General features: G+C 42.2%; 1 protein-coding gene across 5 annotated transcripts in view; it reads right to left on the minus strand.

The window, feature by feature from the left end:
• The window catches only part of TMEM132B (transmembrane protein 132B), a 229,843-nt gene that overhangs the window by 109,384 nt on the left and 100,831 nt on the right, over positions 1-19,628 (minus strand). The gene's annotated exons all lie outside the window — the stretch shown is intronic.

Here is a 19,628-nt window from a genome sequence, read left to right on the forward strand (position 1 = left end):
ATGGACCTTGCTATGAACTTCTGGCTGAATACTCCTATGCTGTCCCAAAGAAGCATGTAGAAAAGCTCAGGACATGCAGTGGTAATCGGATTTCTAATCAATAATGTGGGCTATGCACTGCCATGTAGTGTATCCAACGAGATGGTTTGCTTTTTGCCTTTCACAGGCTTATGAATATCCCATATAGCACATGGCTACAATCCTGTTAGAGCAAGTGCTAAAACAATGAGAGAGATGATTTCTACACTTGGTCTTAGTAGATATTAGGACATCATTAGAAAACAGGAGTACCACTGAGTATCAGTGCACTGTATGTGTTACATGAGAAAGATCTTACGTCACCCACTGAAGCTGTGATGTGCAACTGTAGTTTTGAGAGAAAGGACATGGACGTAAACAGTTTCGCAAAGCCATGTGGAAAGATGATGTCCACCCTGGTAACAAAGCAGGAGGTTGAATAAGACATGGGATGTGCTCCTGATAAGCCAAAATCCATTGTAAAATCAGAAATCCTTGTAGGAAAGAGAGGCAGCTCACCTCGCCACTTCCATAGGGCTGCTGAGGTGCAGGGGGATGGATGGAGGCAGCAGGAGGGAGGGGAGCACTGTAAGGGCAACATGAGCCTGCAGCACTCCACAGGCAGCAGAGAGGACACCCACACTGCCCTTGCACAGAAAAGCCTCAATGGGGATGATTGGGATTGTGAAGGGGTGGAAGACCTTGGAGGGCTGCTCCTCAGGTGTCTCAGGAGATCCCAAGTATTTCACAGCCCTGAGCCTCCCATCTGTTCCTGAGAATGGGATGAAGGATCTAATTAAGGGAGATTAACATGATAGGCTCGAGGCAGCAGAGTCTCTGCTGGAGAAAACTCAGTTACCTGCTGGAGCTCTCTGAACAAGTTAATGCAATAGTAGAGAATGGTGAAAGGGAACCTAATTTCCTACAAGTTTTCAATAACTTTCCATGTAACAGAGCAAGGGCCCTGTCCTGTCCTTAGGGGATACAATGCTGTAGTTCAGTGAAGAAATGAAAGAGGAAAAAGATAAATCAAAGCAAGACACAAATTGTCTTTCAGCCCAATATTCTGGGCTACTTGGTGGTACAAGTAAGGACGTGCCATCGTGGCCCATCCGAAGAAAGGGCCTGTTCCTGGCAGGACTTCAGTGTCCCAGTCTGCACAGAACATGTTCCATCTCCAAAGCACAAGGATACCAATGACCAGGCTGTGCTGGGCAAACCAACCACTGCCAGAGGGCACTGAGAGGCTCTTCAGTCAAGTTCCAAGGGTGACTAACGGTGCTGCAACTGAGGCTCAGAAGGCAACACTGCAAGGAAATAAATAGCACTTTACTAAACGGCGAAATGAATGACATAAGTGATCAGAAAACATAACCACTAAGGGCCTAGTAGAATTTTCTGTCATACTGCTGCAAACTTCAACGAGATTTAGGCACAAATATTACTAAAAATCCCAAGGAAGTTTATCTGCATTTTTAATCAGAGAAGGAGAGTGTTTATTTCACGGTATTCTCTTGATTGCTTCTCTTTCTATGCCTATCAAAGAGTTCAGGTTCAGTTAAAGCTTTGCTAGGGAACTGAAAGCAACACTTGCAACTGGTGCATTAGTCTCCTTCATCTGAGGACATGGTCCAAGCCAGAGTCAAACACATGGGTGCTGTTCTCTCCTTGTACCATTCCTCCCAACGCTCTGTGAGGGTTCAACTCTCTCTGATTACTGTGTTTCTAAGTCCCTTGTGAGAGAAGCAGTTGTCAATATTCCCATTTTACGATTAAAAACTGAGGCATAGAGAGCCTAAGCAACTTGGCCAGGGTCACAGAGGGAGCATCTGGCTTAGTAGAGAGCTGAAGACCAGCTCCCCAGCACCAGGCAAGCAGCCAAACTCCTGGAACAGCTTCTATCAGGAACAATTCCCATATGGAAACACGCCACGAACACAAGGGCAGCCTAATTACAATTAAAAAGGAATCTTCCCAGACTCAAATAGGGTAGCAGTGCACAACGTGTATTCAACCCTGTGCAGTAGGACCCTGCGCTGAGCAGGCAGGGCCTTACCATCCAGAAGGGGTTTGGAAAGGAGCTGCTGCTCTGACTGCCACTGCCACAGCACGGGCTGAGGGCACAGCCGTAACCTTGGCCCCGGGTTCACTGCCCAGGGTGGTCACCCACACCTGCCAGGCAGCCCTTCTATCCCTGTCCCTCGAAGCCCACTAAGTGCCCTCCTGGAGCCACACACCAACCCCATCAGAGAGTGCCCTACCCCAGCACAGCGGAGCTAATCCTGGAGCCTCCTCTCCCCCGCCCCACTCCTGCTGCCATTTTACTGCAAACACACTTGTTCACTGCAGTTAAATCCCCTCTGTGCTTTCCTTTGGAAGGGAGGATTTCAAAATTTGATTTGTTTTAGTCACTAAGTACTCTCTGCTATTCCCAGCAGATCCTTTAGCTGACAAGGTTTATACTTGTCGCCACTTTGTTGTGTTTTATGAATAGGGACCCAGGAAAGCCCAAGACACCATTTAACACAGCTCACATTAGTCTTTTACCCCGCGACGCTCAGCGCCGGGTATCGCTCTCTCAACCAGAGTGTTACACACCAAATGGTCCCTCTAGGCAATGTACTCAGTCAGGAAGGATATTAACTCACCCCAGCAGAGCGTGTGACCGAAATGCCGACAACCCCTGTAGTTTAAAGCATAACTGATAAAACATTTGTGCATGTCAGAGAGACGCTGATCTGGTTCACACCATAGTGGCCTTGAGTGAGATGCCCCAGGATGACACAGGGGAGTGTGGCAGTGCCCACCTCAGTGCCCTGCAGGAGCCCCTCTTCACAAACCTCCTCTGTGCTTCCTGGTCCTTCTTCCAAAATCCCTGAGACAAGAGCCAGGAGCAGCTGCCATCCATGGGAGGCTTTAAGGAGCCTGTATGAGCAGGGCCTCCTGTTCTCTGAATTTTCAACCTCTTCCCCTCAGTTGCACCCTGCCCTCCTCACCTTGCCCTGATGATGGTTAAAGCACGTGACAAGTAGCAAAAAGTTTACTAAACTCTATTACAACTGTTTCATCCCCAGCTAAACACAGCTGGGCAGTCCTGAGTTGCCACCGGGGTCAAAAGGTGTTTCACCAGCGTAGAGATGGGGTGAAAAAGCCTGTGACAGCAGATCAGCTAACTGTACTGAGAAAGAGAACAGTCTACCCCAGGAAAGCATAAAAAGTTCACACCAGAGCATGACTATCCATTGCAGGCAACTGGAGATGTCAAAGAACCGAAGAAACTGGAGCAAAGGAAACACAGAGCTGTGGATGCACAGAGATTTGAGCTGCTGTTCACCCAGCACAGTGCACACCAACTCATCTCCCACAGCAAGCATGGAAGAAAAAAGCATGTATCAGGGAATTAGAAGACAGTGGTTATACCAATCTCTACCCTCGTGCTTCCATGTGAGAATATTTGCACGGGTGTAACGCTGCACCTCAGGGCTGACAGCAGAACCACCGGCCCAGTCCTCCCTGCCCAAAGTCCTTAAGAAAGTTTGCTGTCTTTGAAACTGTGCATTTTGTAAATTCTGTTACATCGTGCTCTCTGCTGAGCTGCTGTTCAAAGGGAAAGGCAGGGTGTCCGACAAACTTGCGTAGTTTTGACCTTGCAACCCTCTGAGTGTTATACCCAAGAATCCAGACAAAACCACTCCTGCTGTGGCCTTGCACTGAGAAAATGTAACTGGACAACAGCACTGCAGCTTACTCGAGTTCCCACTGAAATTAGCAGGAGCTTTTTCACTCACCTCCTCAGGAACAAAACCTCTCTGAATAATTCCAGCCTCCCACCGGTCTGCTGCTCAAAAGTCTTTTAGGCTGGAATTCATCAAAGTGAGCCATAAAATTGAAGTGAATTTCATTTATGCTTAGGGTCAAGTGTACAGCCCCTTAGACCCCACGGAATCTTACTTTATTTTCAATAAAATTAATTTTCAAAGCATGTAATAAGGTGAAAGCCCTTTCCAAGTATCTGTGCTATGGAAACTGGTGATGTCTCATGTTCATTAGCATCTGTCACATTACGCTGTGAGACAGAGTTTACTATGAGTGACAGAATACAGCAAGTCAGTACATGCAGGTGTGTGTGACAAACAAAATCAGTGCAATCATGAGGCTCAGAAAATTGCTTTTAATGCTGTGTTTATATATATAATTCTGTTAAATTGCCTGGGCAGGATATAGAAGGATTTTACTTTATACGAGTGCCTGGAAATCCTAAAATTGCATGTATAAAGGTGGAACTTCACTCCAATTTTAGGATGTAAGGACATAACGCAGAAGGTAAAGATGTGTCAAGTAGCAAAGCGAGGTTTCAAATACTGGTAATGAAATGACATTCAATTTTTTCCAGTCAGTGGTGGGAAAAGGTTTAATATACAATTAGGTAAAGAGCCAAGGAGATGACTGTGAACAGAGCCTTCCAGCCCATCCCTAGACAGTCTAGGACCTACAGCAAACATTTTAAAAACATCGCATTTGTAACTAAAAATAAAATGCCATTTCATTTGGTGGCTGTATAATAGTGATTTTATACAGTGCCATTAAAAGTAAAATTCAAACAGAAGGAACTGCTGAGTGCTGCTAAACTGCAGAATTTTTAAGTTCTTTGAGGCAAGAACATGTCAATCTTTTATATGTCTGCAAAATGCCACGAACATCTACAGAACTCTATAAATCATAAAGGGAATGATACAAGCAAACAGGAATTATGGGATCTCTTATCTCTCTGGCAGATTTTGCCCTATGGATAAAGTAGCTTACAAAGCAATAATAGAATATTATCAGCAAAATAAAGTTTTAGTGGCTTTTTATTCTTAGCAGCATTTTCCTAGCACCATGTCAATAGAAGTGAAGCTTCATCTGGGACCAAAAAGTTCTGATTTGCATATGTTATCATGCAAAATGAGATTTTGTTCTACCCTTGCCTTCAGAAACACTGAGCCATGCATAAGATCAGATCACAAAATTAAAACAATTTATTGTACTGGAAGTCTCTTCTGTTAGTTTTGGCCTAGTTCCCAGTTCAAGTGATTAGTGAAACCACAGAAATACTAATTAGCAGGGCAGGGTCCTCAGTGTGCATGGGGTATTAACAGGTAGACTGACAATGCTAATCTTAAAATTACTGTCTGCTCCATCATTAATTAATCACCAAGACAGGAAATGCAATGACCACTTTCTGAAGGCAGATAACTTATGCCTGGAAATGTGGAAGCTCCCCTTCACCAGGGTGTGCAGCCCAGCTCGTCCTGAGGCAGGGGCTCCAAGAGCAGCCATCCTCTGCATCCCCAACACACAAACACCACCTATCAGATCCTGCACATGCAGGAGCTCATCCTAAGGATTCCTGAAGCTCTTACATGTTCTTTCTTTGCTCTCCCATCTTTTGAGTCTCACGAAATTTTCAAGATTTTTCATCAGTCACAACAAGAAGAATCTTACTTTTACATTCAAATGCAAGTGCAATCCTTCTCCAAAGTCTGGGACTTAGAATGTAAATATTTGAAAAGAAATTATAAAAAATGTGACTTGTCAATATGCATCATCATCACTACTTAATAAAACTCCTCTGCACATCAGAGCACCAGCATTGTCCCAGTATTTTATGGTAAATAGGTAGAACTAAAGCTGAAATTAACTCTGTTTATGTAATACAAAAAGAGCCCATGTATCACAGGGGTCATTCCTCTACAGCATTTTAAAAACCTACAAAGAAGTTTAACTGGTTGTCCAGGTGCAGACCAGGGAATAAGTTCATCCTGACCAACCCCAGAGCCTGGGCTTCTCCACAGCCTTCATTATACAAGGTACTACTTTGCACTCAGAGAGAAGGGAACATGAGTGTTCATCCAGAGACCCAATTAAAGCTCTCTTTAAAAGAAAATAAACAAAATAAAGTACAGTATGTGCAAATGAGTAAATGTAAGCTGCCCTGGCCTTTTGGGACACAATCTGTCCCCAGTGTTATCCACTATTCCAGCACCAGACATATTATTTGCAAATATTAACGACTGAATAAAGCTTTGAACAGCAAAAAATCAGAGTTGATTAGCTATGAAGGGTAATGGGTCTGTCCTCACATCTTCAGATGAAGAGTTGTTTCCTGGCATTTGTCAAACATCAGCTGCTGGTACATAAATTCAGGGAGTTCACTCCTGATCTCTCAAAATCAAATGGCCAGATAAACAGTAAGAAAGCCTTGTAGCCCGAGACCTTCAGAAAGGAAACTTTCCACTTGCAAAAACCACTCAGGAAATAATAATATAATTGGCAGCACTATAGAAAATTTCCAAAAAGCAATTAAAAGGCTCCTCCTGGACTGGGCCCTAACCCTGCCATATCCCAACTGCAACACACACTTCATATTCCAGAAGGCATCTCCCACATAATGGTTCAGCAACCTACACTGTTGCCAGGAATAGAAAAGTACATCAGACTTAAGCAATTAAGTTTTTCTGTGCTACATAACCCAGAGAGGAACCATACAAAGAAAACAGCAGAAAATGAACAGGATGAATTACAGGCATCAGCAGTAAAAGATAAAAGAATAGCTTCTTTCTTTCATTCAATAATATATTTGGAGGAATAAAGCTTGTGCTGACAATGAAAAATGTAACAAGTGGGACTACAAATAAAGTTGCAGTTAGCATTCATTTTATCAGAGTGAGTGCAAAATTCAGCTTAAGATTCACATTTTGTAGAAAATTTCTACCTAGGCTAAAGGCTTATCCTACAATTTAGGGCCAATAGGAACCTTTAAATTTAATTTTATTTGGAATGGGAGGACAGATTGGGTTAAGGAAGGTCAGGCATGCCAAAAAACATTTTAGTTTTGTATTTAAGCATGAGTTACTAGTGGGGGAGAAAAAAAGAATAAAATATAAACCGGGGCTTTTGTGTTGTTACTGTGCTTTGTTAAAAAAAAAAAAAATCCTTATATATAGCATAAAAGGTACTAGAATCTAATCAACTGCTCACAGCAGGAATCCAGAAGTACCACTTACGGTGTGCAGCAGACTGACATATAATCATGGCTGAAACAGAATTACAGCTCACATAACCACATCACTTCTGTTGATCTCTGCTGGAGCTTCGGGGTGGAGGAAGAGGTGGAGGGAAAGAAGTCCAGCAGACATCCCCTCATCAAAAAAGTGAAACGAAAGGACCAACTGACACCAAACCAAAGGCTTCGCCAATTCACGGCATCACAAGAGGCAAACCCACAAATTGCCCCACTGCAGGTGATCAGCTTCTTGTTCCATTCAACTGGTTCCATTCTATTCCTTCTCCCACCCATCCAGTTCTCCTGCTCTTTAGAGTATTTGCTGTTATTATATATGAAAGAAAAAAACAGATCAGAGAATTTGTTCTGTAAAACACAGAGAAAGGAGCCATACAGTGGTTTTCAACACTCATGTAAAGAATAAAGATACAAATGCCTGGGCATCTCTAAATCAACAGACATCTGCTCTTATTTTCAGCTTCTAAGAACGTATTTGACAGTTTTTTCCTTTGCACCACAGTTTTTTCAGAACATGCATATGCTCACCTGGCTCGGGGCAACAATATATGCAAAACATGAGCAACTGGAAAAGTTGAGCTAATTGTGGAGCAGCAAATAGCTTCTCAAAGGCAGCTCAAGGCTTCAGACACAGTCATTAGAAATGCTTTTGTGGGATGATGCATATACTGAGACGAGGGCTCAAACTTCTCCTTCCCTGTCTCCATGTAAAGAATGAGAAAAAGAAATGTTCTGGGGTGTGTAGTGAGGAACAGAGCACTAAATCAGCCTAAATCAGATGCTGGGCTGGGACAGAAAGGTCCTATTTCATGCAAGCAAATAAGTGTCAAGTTTTCAATGTTACTGAACTCCAAACAAGTCTCAGTCTCATATCTTGATTACTGGACACATTGCAGAGGAGCAGAGCCTCCCATTTAAAGAAAAAACTAAATAAAGGCATACAAAACAGAGAGGACAGCTGCTATTTGGCTTTGTGAATGTCAGCTGAGGCTCTGTAATGAGCTCCCCGAAAACCTGTCCCTGAATCAAATACGAGTCTACTGAGACTTGAAGAGAGAGTCTTGCACATGCATTCAGTTCCTAAGGCACATGCCAGAGATGGAAAAAACTTTTGGGATCCCTGTGGTGTTGATTAATAAACAGTTCATAACAATAATAGGATGACAATTGGCAATCAAATAAAAATGTTCAGTATGAAAGAAGTAATTTTCTCCTGCAAGGTGTTGCTGTATAGCAAGTTGCAAGGTGTTGTCGACTGACTAAATAACAGTTTTCATTATTAAGGCATTCACAGTCAGCAGGTTCCATATTCATCATTACCAGTTTTGTTTTTTCAAAAAAATTATCTACTTTTCCTTTATGGCAAGGTTTGGCAATGACAGATGAACCATCAGCTTATCTGCTGATTTTTAATGACAGCATTTTGCATTCATTATGCCCTACTTAAATCACTCTTTTTAAAAAGGAGGAATAACTTATTTCTTCCTCTTGTCACTAGAGAAATTAACTGGTACACTATTAAGAAGAAGTGCTTGTCTAACAAAAAGATACACCAGTCACAGATTTAGAAAATCAGCATGGACAAAAACTGTCCAAGAGAGAGTGAAAATAGGAATCCAAATACCTCACTGCCAAGGTCAGTAATTCTGGAGTTAAATCTCTGCACTGAAAACTCCCAAGAGAAAAGACAAAATAATTCTTTTTGCTTTTGCAATGCTGATCAGTCCCTTGGCTGATGAGCTAAAACGTGTGAAGCCCGTGGGTGATGTAGGGTAGCACCTTCCTGGCTGTCAGGAGCAGGGATATTTCCTTGGGGGAGCCAAGCCTCTGTCTCATCCCAGCCTAACACAACAAGCAGACATTAGGAGGGTCTGTGTTTGCCCCATCCTCAGCTCAGGGCTGCTCACAATCCAGGCACAGGCTAAGAACCAAAAATACAGCACCCAGACAACACATGCAGAAGAACAACTCCCAGAAACAAAGCTCTTAATGAGAGCTGTACATGCCAAGCTTTTGAGCCCAGTGAGTCCAAAACTCCAGCAGAATCAAACCAGTTCATTAATTATACCAACAAAAAAAAAAAAAAGGCATTTTTGTGAGATCAAGCTATTGGCAGTTGGTTTTAAGGAAAGCTTTTTCGCTAAAGCTTTAGCAATTTGCCTTAATGACTGCAATATTTCACAGCAAACCCCTTAACAAGTGTCCTGGGAAAATCTACACAGGCCAACTTGTACAGAAAGAACAAACACATCCAGCTTCCAAGTGCCTGAGTGCAAGTTCCCAAAGACAGTATGTTCAAGTTTATAATAAAATGGTGTCCTGCGTTTTCAGCCAAGTGATGAGGGGACATAACTATTTTGTCTCTTCCACAGAGCTTTCCCAATTACCAGTGGTCTCTGGAAGGCTTTTTTCTCTCTGGTCTTTCTGTACTGGCCTCTGGAATGGTATAACCTCTACAAGGTTATCCTTCAGACACCCCAAAGCACCAGGATCCTGCAAAAGTGCCCCAAGTCCCAGTTTAAAGATTCATCACACTAATGAATGTGCAAAGGCTCTTAGCTTAACTCCAACTTAATGTTCTTCTCAAATAAACAGTGAGGTTTAAAAAAAAAAAAAAAAACAAATAAAAATCACATGCTGACGCTGGCAGAAGCATCAGCAAATTTTTACTTTTTTTTTTACAAGAGTTTATAACTTTTTAAGTTAAGCATAAAAATATAAACATAAAAAGTTTACAACTTTTTAAGTTATATACACAGGTGAGGCATATCAATGGCAAAATGAGTGAAAAATTCCAACTAAAGCAAAAAATAATTTATGCAAAGTTAATGCTGGGATGTTTTATAACGTATTTGGCAGAGATTATTCAAATAAATCAAAGTAACAAACTTAATATTTGCCTGTCTAGCAACGGCACCTCCTAACAATAAAACGAGTTTAAATTTTGGCTAAACGCCTAATAAACGAGCTGTTAGCTTTTGTACTTTAATGCACTGGCTATTAAGTAAGCAAGTCAACACGTCATGAATGGAATTCAAATGTGTGCAGTAGGTTCTGCTACAAGTCAAGCTCAGAAACTGGTAAGAGAGGGAATTAAATATACCTCAAATACCAGCTCCCCAATTTCACATTCATTCAATAATCTTTTCCAGTCCTATTATATCAAAGAACAATCCAATTATGGTACTTAAATCTCAGTGTACAGTTGCCAAAAATAAATTCCTTAGCAACACTTTCAACATACCCAGAGAGGTTTCTGCGCTACAGAAAATTCCAGTTTCTGGTTTCCACAGTATTTTCAGGTGTGACACACTAATGCCTGTCATTATATATAACATGGCTCACCATCAAGTCTTATATTTTCCACATATTGGTGTCTCTAATTGCAGACTCTGAGCACCTCCTTTATCATTATACCTGCCATCCACAGAAACAAGGTAGGTACTCAAAACCAAGTATGTACTTAAGTGGCACCCTACATAAAGGTGCTCTTCTGAGTCTAGACTTCAGTTTGCCAAACGAATAGGTTTCTAATCTGGGTCTATATAAAAATAAGTACAATATTTACAGAAGAATCAGGCAATGCTTTTGTAGCATAATAATTTTGATCATGTCTCCTCCCTCCCTCTGTGATCTCCAGAAGGCTCACTGAAGCTTTCCCAGCACTGAGGTGATGTGAGATGCCTAAAGGCGCTGCAAGATACCTAAACAGGTGCAGATCCTGCATTTATAAGATGAACTGCACTAAGAATTGTGTTTCCTGGATACTCAGACCAAAGAAAAGGCTCCTTTGAGTCATTGAGGGAAAAGAAAAAGGTGATTAAATTATAGAAACAAACCCCCAAAATCCAACACGCGATCACTTCTGTTCCTTCAGTCAGGACATCTGTTATGAGAGTGATGAGTTCAGCAGCCATGGTTATTTGGACTTTATCACTTAGACTTAGTTATCAATTAAGCAGGGCTGCAATGTGCACACACAGGTCTGTAAAGCTTTAGAAATCCTCCAGAGCTGTACAGACTTTTGTCATTGACCTCCTGAGGTAACTCATGTGCAACCATCCACATCAAAACACACCGCACAGGAAACAGCAGACAGGAAACCAGCAGAGACTTGGAGAAGCCCATTGACTTCTGAATATGTCATCATTCCCTTTGGCATCCAACATGGAAAAAGCATCCGAGCTCCAACGGATGAAGAATCATTTGAACAGTCATTCACTCGTCTGCATGCATTTGAAAATTGCTCCCAGTCTCCCTGCCACGTTCTTGCAGTCCTAATTATGCAGACTACCCTAGCCTGAAATTAAACTTTCCCAACTGTTACATCAATATTAAGATTCACATCTGGGAATGATATACCCAAAACGAAGGTAATTAGGTCAAATTAAAAAACAAGACTCTTTTCAGAATTATTTGGCTCATCTTTCAAAAGACATGTCACTCAGAATAGGCTTTGGATCAGGTTCTATTGATCACTCTTGTGAAGAGTTTATTTAAGCCACTTCTTTGCATGTTCATCACTGCACCAAGGACTTATTTTTTTTTTTTTTTGCTCTTTAGCCCCACATTATCTACTAAAGCAAAGTCAGGTATTAACTAATACCTTCCATTTTCCTTATACCACCTGAACTGGCAATACAGAAAAAGGAGATCAAAACTTGAAAGGGCTTAAATTCTAAACTAAAATATTGCCTGAATAACCACTTCTAGAAGTTAGAAACAGACTTCGGCAAGAAAGTCTTCAGCCACAAACACAGCTGGCAACTGCCTTATCTATCAGCAAGGTGATCAAGAAATCAGAATTTGCTTTTTTGAGGGAAAGATCAAAATTGTGAATGAACATCACCAGGGGGTCAGACATGCATGTTACTTTTCTCACAATGAATCTATTTCTTATAGTTTTCTTTCCATTGCTACCAAAAAGGTAGAAGGTGGGATGCAACAAAGGACTTGCTACCTCTCAGCATGTCCTCAAGAATTTTTTCTCAAAGAATTTTTTCTTTCCCTCAGTTTGAGTCTTTAATTCCTCGGGCCCTTACTCACCAAGACATGCTACACATAACTCAAGTTTGAACCTTCTCATGGAATATCACACCTACTCTATACAAAGACAGTTTACCATCAGAGGCCATTCTACCCAGCAGGGTAGGTAGACACATTTTCTGAGGCATAACCAAACCTTCTAAGCAAGATGCAATTTTTATAAAATAAAAAAATATTTTTCTAATTCACCGAAAGTCCATTAAGCAAATGCTGTCAGAAGGAATTTTCTCCATATTTCTCTGGACTGACATAAAGCTTTCTGTCTGTTTGGCAAGTTAAAATACCTTTCTCAAGCATTGATTTTCTAAGTAATACTCATGTCTCTGTATTGTATCATCTTCCTACACTGAATTGAGTTCTTCCAACAAGATGTTCCTCATTCTCCAAACTTTCCAGACAACAGTATACTGACTTTGTTGGGGCTCCCTGCTGCACTGCACTACGGGTTTTTCCATCTACCAAAGATGAATTTGTTCAAAAAGGGACCCTTGTGCCATAACACAGGTACCACACCAGCAAGGATGGAACAAGAGGAGTGAACTTGGGCCAGAAAGCAATTATCTGGTCTACCAGTCAGTACCGCCTCTGACCCATCTCTACTGGAGTTTGTACTTGAGCAGCAGTGAACCCAACTAAGAAAGAGGCAGAAACAGCCATCCAAAAGAGCTGGCTGGCCAGGAGAGAATTAATGGGGTTTCCAGGCTATTAGCCTCCCAACAGGAGATGGACAGACAATTTCATTGTTCTTGGCCCTGAATAGAAAAAAAAAAAGAAAAAAAGACCCTCCAGAAATGATATTTGATCCTTGCACCACAGCTTTCTACAATAACTTGTCCCTTGTACCACTGCAATTTGTCTATTATTTTTACGTCCTCTGTAAGCTACTGTGAGGTGTCAGTGCTTTTATCTAAGAGGAACATTTCCAAGCAGGCCTGGGTTCTTTTATACAAAAAGGCATGGATGTAAAGAATAAAGGTTAGTTAAAATTCTTCTAACTCAAGTTTTCTTTGTGACTCAGTAGAGTCACTTATGTTTGAAAATGTGTGTGGATGCTTCTCACTGGAACACCCTTTATACAAAGCAGAACAGACTCCATCATTCAAAATAGAGGTCACAGACTGAAAACTGGTACATTAAAGATAAAATCCTCTTCACCAATGGCTCAAGAGACAGTGCTGTCTTGAGGGCTGGCCAAAGGCCAGGGAATGAACTCCTGCAGGATCTTTAGGCCATAGGCACTCTACATTCAAAGCACATTTCTTTGCCCATGACACCTCCGACCTAAGGAAAGCAGTAAGTGCATAAGAATAGGAAGGAAACACCCAAAACCGCTGCACCACAGAATCTATGGCTTCTTCCTACACCCTAAGCACCTCTGGTTTTTAATTCAAAACCTTTCTTTTCAAATTAGCTGCCTTCATAGAAATACAGCTTTAATGGTGGAAAGAGGCCCTAAGGAAGTCTGATCACTTCACCTACATCAGACTGGTCTGGTAGGGGATGACAGCATTGGCTTTCCTTTCCCATCTCCCCAGATTTTTTTCCCTCAGCTATCTTCTTGTGTTTCTTTGCTCCCTCTGCTCCTCTTGCTCGTTCACTTTGTAGTACTATGCGAACCTCACGGCATCCAGCCCACAGCCTTTGCATGGCCTAAAATAAGACAGAGCAAGGCTGTCTGTCTTTACCAGTTACTGCTCTTTTGTGTAAAGCAACACATGCAATTGATCTTCTGTCAGACAACTGCTGCTGCTGATGGCACTTTACACACTCAGTGTCCTGGGGCCAGGCGAGTTCCTTTGGCAATAAACACATCAATGAGTGTTTCAGTGCATGGCCTGATGCCTTCCCCAGTGTGGTTAACAGCACACTGCTGTGTGCTACAGCCACCCATCTTTATAGGCTTATTTATCTTACAGAAGCATCCAGACTCCTCATTCCAGCACCAGCGTGCCCTGTGCTGAACTGGCACTCTGGATTCAACCACATCAGATCCTCCAGAGGACCAAGTCACTGCAGTAAATAACAGAATCACAGAATCTGCTGAGGTGGAAGGGACCAAAAGGATCACCGAGTCCAACCCTCAGCCCTGCACAGGACCATCCCCAAGAGTCACACCCTGTGCCTGAGAGTATCATCCAAATGCTCCCTGAGCTCAGACAGCCTTGGTGCTGTGCCCACTGCCCTGGGGAGCCTGGTCAGTGCCCAACCACCCTCTGGGGGAAGAACCTTTTTCCAATATCCAAACTAAACCTTCCCTGACAAACTTCAGGCCATTCCCTGGGGTCCTGTCACTGGTCCCCACAGAGCAGAGCTCAGGGCCTGCCCCTCCTCTTCCCCTCCCGAGGAAGTTGTAACTGCAGCGAGGTCTCCCCTGCTCATCAAACCCCCTGGACCACAGCAGGCTCTGCTTTGGAGACAGTGGGAATACGCACCACACTACCACTGCTTGATGGCATGTGAGCTTGGAGGCAACACAGGACTCAAGTGTGTCATTCTGGAGCGGAATGGTGGGGAATTCAGTGCGGAAACACCTCCAAAAAGCTGTGAGAGAGAGCTCCAATCTGGCAGAGATAGTGCTGAGCACTGCCAGGAAGCCTCAGAGCACCCCGGGCTTCCAGGTGGAGTAAGTGCTTATTGCCCTCGGTAAAGTGGGGACTGGAATATGTAGGGCAAGCACAGAAAAAGAAGTGAATTATTTTAAAACCTACCTATAAATACATAAAATAACTGTTTTTTCTGTTTTAGACATTACAATTACAGTTTCGTAAAATAATTTAAATAATTTGAACTCTGTAAACACCTCTTAAAACAGTAAAGAAATTGAATGATCATTATAGAATTCTAATTTTTCATTCAAGTTTAAAGATAGATGATGTAAAATGCCAGAGCTGAGTTGGTCTGTATCAATTAAAAAAAAAATATAAATTTTCAGGTGACAGAATAAATACTTCTGAGGGCACTTGAAAAAAAGCCTTCTGAAGATTTCACTCTCCTTACTTCTGCATTCTGAGTGCCCCTCGTGCAAGTTTAATTTATGCAGTGATGGATATCCTGAGAGATGGAAGCTGTATTATAGACATGAAGATAAAATAATCCCTAGGTGAGAAGAACCAGTTTGGTCTCAATAACACTGTACTCAACACTGCAGGTAAAAACAATTTTATTAACTTTGCTAGTTAGCATAAATATAACCCTTCTGATTAAAATACTAGTTTGTCAGAGGATCAGACTCTCCTTACCTGATAATAATCCAATACAACTGAATGACAGTGTTCCTGAGTAAGGAAAATTATCTCTTTCTATGCTCTCTTTCAGAGCTGAGTTGCAACTCTCTGACCTAAGTTGTTGTGTTCTTGCCATCTCGTCTGTCCTGAACCAAGGGCCAGGTCACATTAAGTTTTTTTTCTTCAGCTTTCCATCAAGGAGATACCAAACACCATGACCATGAAATACGTGGTATTGTGGGGCCTTTCAAATGAGACCACGGAAACTCAGCTCCTGCTCAGCAATGACCTGAAACAACCTAATCCGATAAAATGCTAAATCACTCTGGCAAAGCTCCAGAAATCCCATTCCTCAGGGTATCAGTGCTGAGTTGTGGGGTATTGTAGCTTGCCAAGATGGACCAGGCTCTCAGGGCACCTTTTTGAGCCCTCTTGCCCCAGTCCAACTGCAGGTTAATTTGTGGCATTTCCTGAGATGCTTCCAGAGAACTCTCAGGAGCAAAGGACACAAGAATTGCAAGGCTCTATCCATCTTTTGGCAAATACAGTGAGAAAAGCCTGCATGGTCTTTACAAAAGTAGGATCAGTTTTCTGGAAACCACAAAGGATTCGTGTCTGGTAGACTCCCAAATTTTAGCCTTGTGGTTTAAAAGCATTTTTTGCAATAATTCAATATATAGCCCTACAGCACAGGGTAAGATCCCAGCCCTTCACAAACTCAGCTGTTCTGCACTGAGGGCTGAAAACACCCTAATTGCTGCTTAGCCCACCAGCCCTGACTTCCTCACTCATTACAAGATGCATTGAACTCAATGCAGAAATCCATAAAGATTTTCCTATGGAATGGAAGCGCTGCAGACATAATGCAGGACTATTTGTGCTTGAAGCAGAAACTTTTTGCAACAAACCATGCTGCTGCTTCAACTAACCCCACCAAAATTCACAGGGTTCTGCCCCAAGGAGAGAACATGAGGGAGAAGAGATGTAGATGGCAACAATCAATCTCCTCACTCAACAAGCTACCAAAAAAGTCCTTTGAGATGGCAGCAGTAAGGGCAAAACAAGTCTCCACACAGATCAGAATAGATGTGGGTATATTTGTGTGTGTGTATTTAAAATAAATCTCTTCTTCTTACACTCTTTGTTCAACTACATTATCAAAAAGAGGTTTTAAATACAAGCTTATGGGACTACTAAAGAGGTGAATTTATGAATGTATTTCTAACAAAACACACTCTGGAAAGCTTTAATCTATGAATTGTGACAACCTTGGACAAAATGGATTTTTAATAGAATATAATGTAAACTGCCTGAAACATTGTGATAAGGAATTTTTTTTTCAAGTAATGCACAGAATAGGCATGATGCACTCTGCATGAAAGGAGGAAAGGTCTTAATTTAAAGCATTTTAATGGACACTCAATTTGCGTAGGGAAATGTGAGAAATGGAGATGAAAAACTCAGGATAGCGATAACATTGCAGAGGGGAGAGGGAGAAAGATTAGAAAAGTAAGCAAATTTGAAAATGCTCCAGCTGATAACAGTGGCTAAAAGGAATGCAGACTGGATTAGGAACGTGTCACAGCCCAGAGCCACTGTTCTCCTGGCAGGCAGTGCCTGTTGGTGGCTCTTATCAGAGTTGCACACTGAGGAAGAAAGCACAACCCAAGTGCAAGGCAGGGGAGAACAGCCCTGTCGGGGGGCAGGGCAGTAGGGACAGTCAGGGATTTCACAAACCCAGCTGTGACTTGCTGGAGTTTCTCAGTTTCACCAGAGCTCCTGGAGCTCCTGGAGCTGCCTCTCTTCACAGAGCCCAAGGGAGGCTCAAAGCCATCACAAACGTGGCCAACTCTTAGAAAAAAGCTAAGCCAGGCTCAGTCCTGGCTTACCCACTGCTCTGCTACCAGCACAACGCTGGGCAAGTCAGCAGCACTGAAATGACTTCCAAGAGAGAAAAACCCACCTCCCCCGAGGTAGATATGATTCTGTTTACTAACAGCCTCTGCTCTGCAACCAAAGAGATTGATCCTGTGCTCTCATACATAAACTGCCTTTAATGAAGCTCCTTGAATTACTAAAAGGAGGAACAGATGAATCGGGTCTAGTGACAGTTTTGCCACATTGACCTTAACAGAAGCAAGCTCAGGTCTCTGCTCATTTAAATGAGACAGCAGAATTTCCACATAAACACTTAACATCCTTCAAAAGGAACAGGAGGGCCACCATTATGACCAAAAAGGCAAATTAAAGTAGAGATCAAAGTTAAATATTTACTCTAAGTACTACAATATTTGCAAATCTGGAAATGATCTTTCAGCAGTTTCTATTTGCATACTTTAATTAATCCAAAAATATTAAACTAATCTCACAAAGGAAAGGGTCAAAGTATTAATTAACTTGAGATTCATTGCTTTTGTGCAATTTAACAGTTCAACACAAAGCAAAACTCAGTTTTAATAAAAACTAAGTTACTGTGACAGGTATAATTTCATGGATTAGTGAAACCACATAAAAGGCAATAAGCTTCAGCATTCACGCTATTTTTTTGTCCAACTTTAAAAATAGTTGTTTCATTTCGATTTCTGTAACACCAAGTGATCTGAAGTTTTCCTTTAACCTCAGCATTTCACTTTCAAATTGATGGCTCTCCACCTTGCTCCAAACAGAACAGAGGTCACAGCTGTTAGAGAAAAAATCCCCAGTGCAAAGTTCAGCAGAGATCAGACACTGCTCAGCCACCCCGATCATCCCCCAGAGCCAATTCCAGCTGAGCCTTCACTGCTGGAGCCTCTGTGTGTCACTGAGCAGCTCCAGGACAAGCACAAAGATCCCCTCCAGGCCACTGCCCCTGTGGCTGAGCTCTTACCCCACCAAAGGGACTCACTGGCTTCTTCAGCATCTTTTGGAGGAGTTGGGACTTCTTGCCAAAAGGCAAAGGATTTGGAGATAAAAGTATACAGTGCCAAATCCAGCTGCCAGAGCTCTGCTTTATCAGTACAGCAGCCTAGGAATCCCCAGGAAAATAAGGATGGAAGGTGGCTAGAATTTCCTGCATCACAACCTCAGAATTACGACTGACGAATGCACTTAGGAAACAGGAGGGGTCTTCCCCCACCAAACTTTTTCTTTTTTTTTTTTAATTGAGAAGAAGTGCATGAACGAGCTGATGAACTGAAAGCCTCGCCTGGAATTCATGCCAGAAGGCTCTGTAGCACTTCACCAGAGTGGGGAATCACCTCCCCTCACTTCACGGGTTTACAAGGCAAATGTCTGCGTCCCACTCAGTCGCCTCCACTCTGCATCGGCGCTGGAGAGAAACAGGCACTTTTCCTTGCTATTCATCAGGCCTGTTTTACACATCCAAGAGGACTCTCACCTCAGCAGTGCCTACTGCACTGCCTGTTGCTAAAAAGTAAACTCACATTAAGTAGCTTTCCCCCCAACACTTTTATGGCAGGTACCCAGGGCCGGGTGGGATTTGTTTGCTCCTCAAATACAGCTGCAGAAACTAAGCAGAGTAGAAACTCTCTTTGCACTGCAAAACACTGACAACAATCTTCCTAGATCTAAACAGTTGCTAGTAACCATTTTTCTCCCTCACAGGAGTTTTCAGGAAAAAAGGATGGATGCAAAAGACTCCACAAATAAAAATTTTGACATGAAGTTTTGTGATTTCCTAATTATTATACAATTTCTAGCTAAATTTATGCACAGTGTACTTTAACTGCATGATAATGGAGAGAAATTGCCCGTTTTGTAAAATACATAATTCTGACTAACAATGTAAATTTCTCCTTACCTTTGATACAGCTTGTGGGAGCATTAACATAACAAAGTACACAGCATTCAGGAGAGTTCATAGACACTCAGGTGTTTTGCAGCAATAATGAATAAAACTGAATAGCTGTGACTTTCATAGATTTTCAAATAAAGAAGACAGCATTGCCCTATATTGCTTTCAATTGTTCTTCATATTTCTCCATTTGAGTTCATTTTTTCCTGTTGGCCCTTTGGCAGCAGGAATTCTGCTGCCCCGAAGGTTCATGAAAAGCAGATGTGAGCTAAGGATTTGTGGGCTGCCTCCAATTTAACTAGATAATCTACATCTGAAGCTCAGAAGTGAAACAAAAGGAAAAAGCTCTCATCAGGTCACATACAGCTTTTCCAAGGAGGCTGAGGAGGAAAAAATACTGCTAATAAGGGCAATACGGCTCATTAAAGAAGCTTTGGCATGTCTCTCACAGCACTTTAGCAAGGGTTACCACAGGAAAGGCCGT

Source organism: Lepidothrix coronata, unplaced genomic scaffold, assembly GCF_001604755.1.
Source record: "Lepidothrix coronata isolate B3197 unplaced genomic scaffold, Lepidothrix_coronata-1.0 Scaffold51, whole genome shotgun sequence".
In the NCBI taxonomy this organism is placed as follows: Eukaryota; Metazoa; Chordata; class Aves; order Passeriformes; family Pipridae; genus Lepidothrix; species Lepidothrix coronata.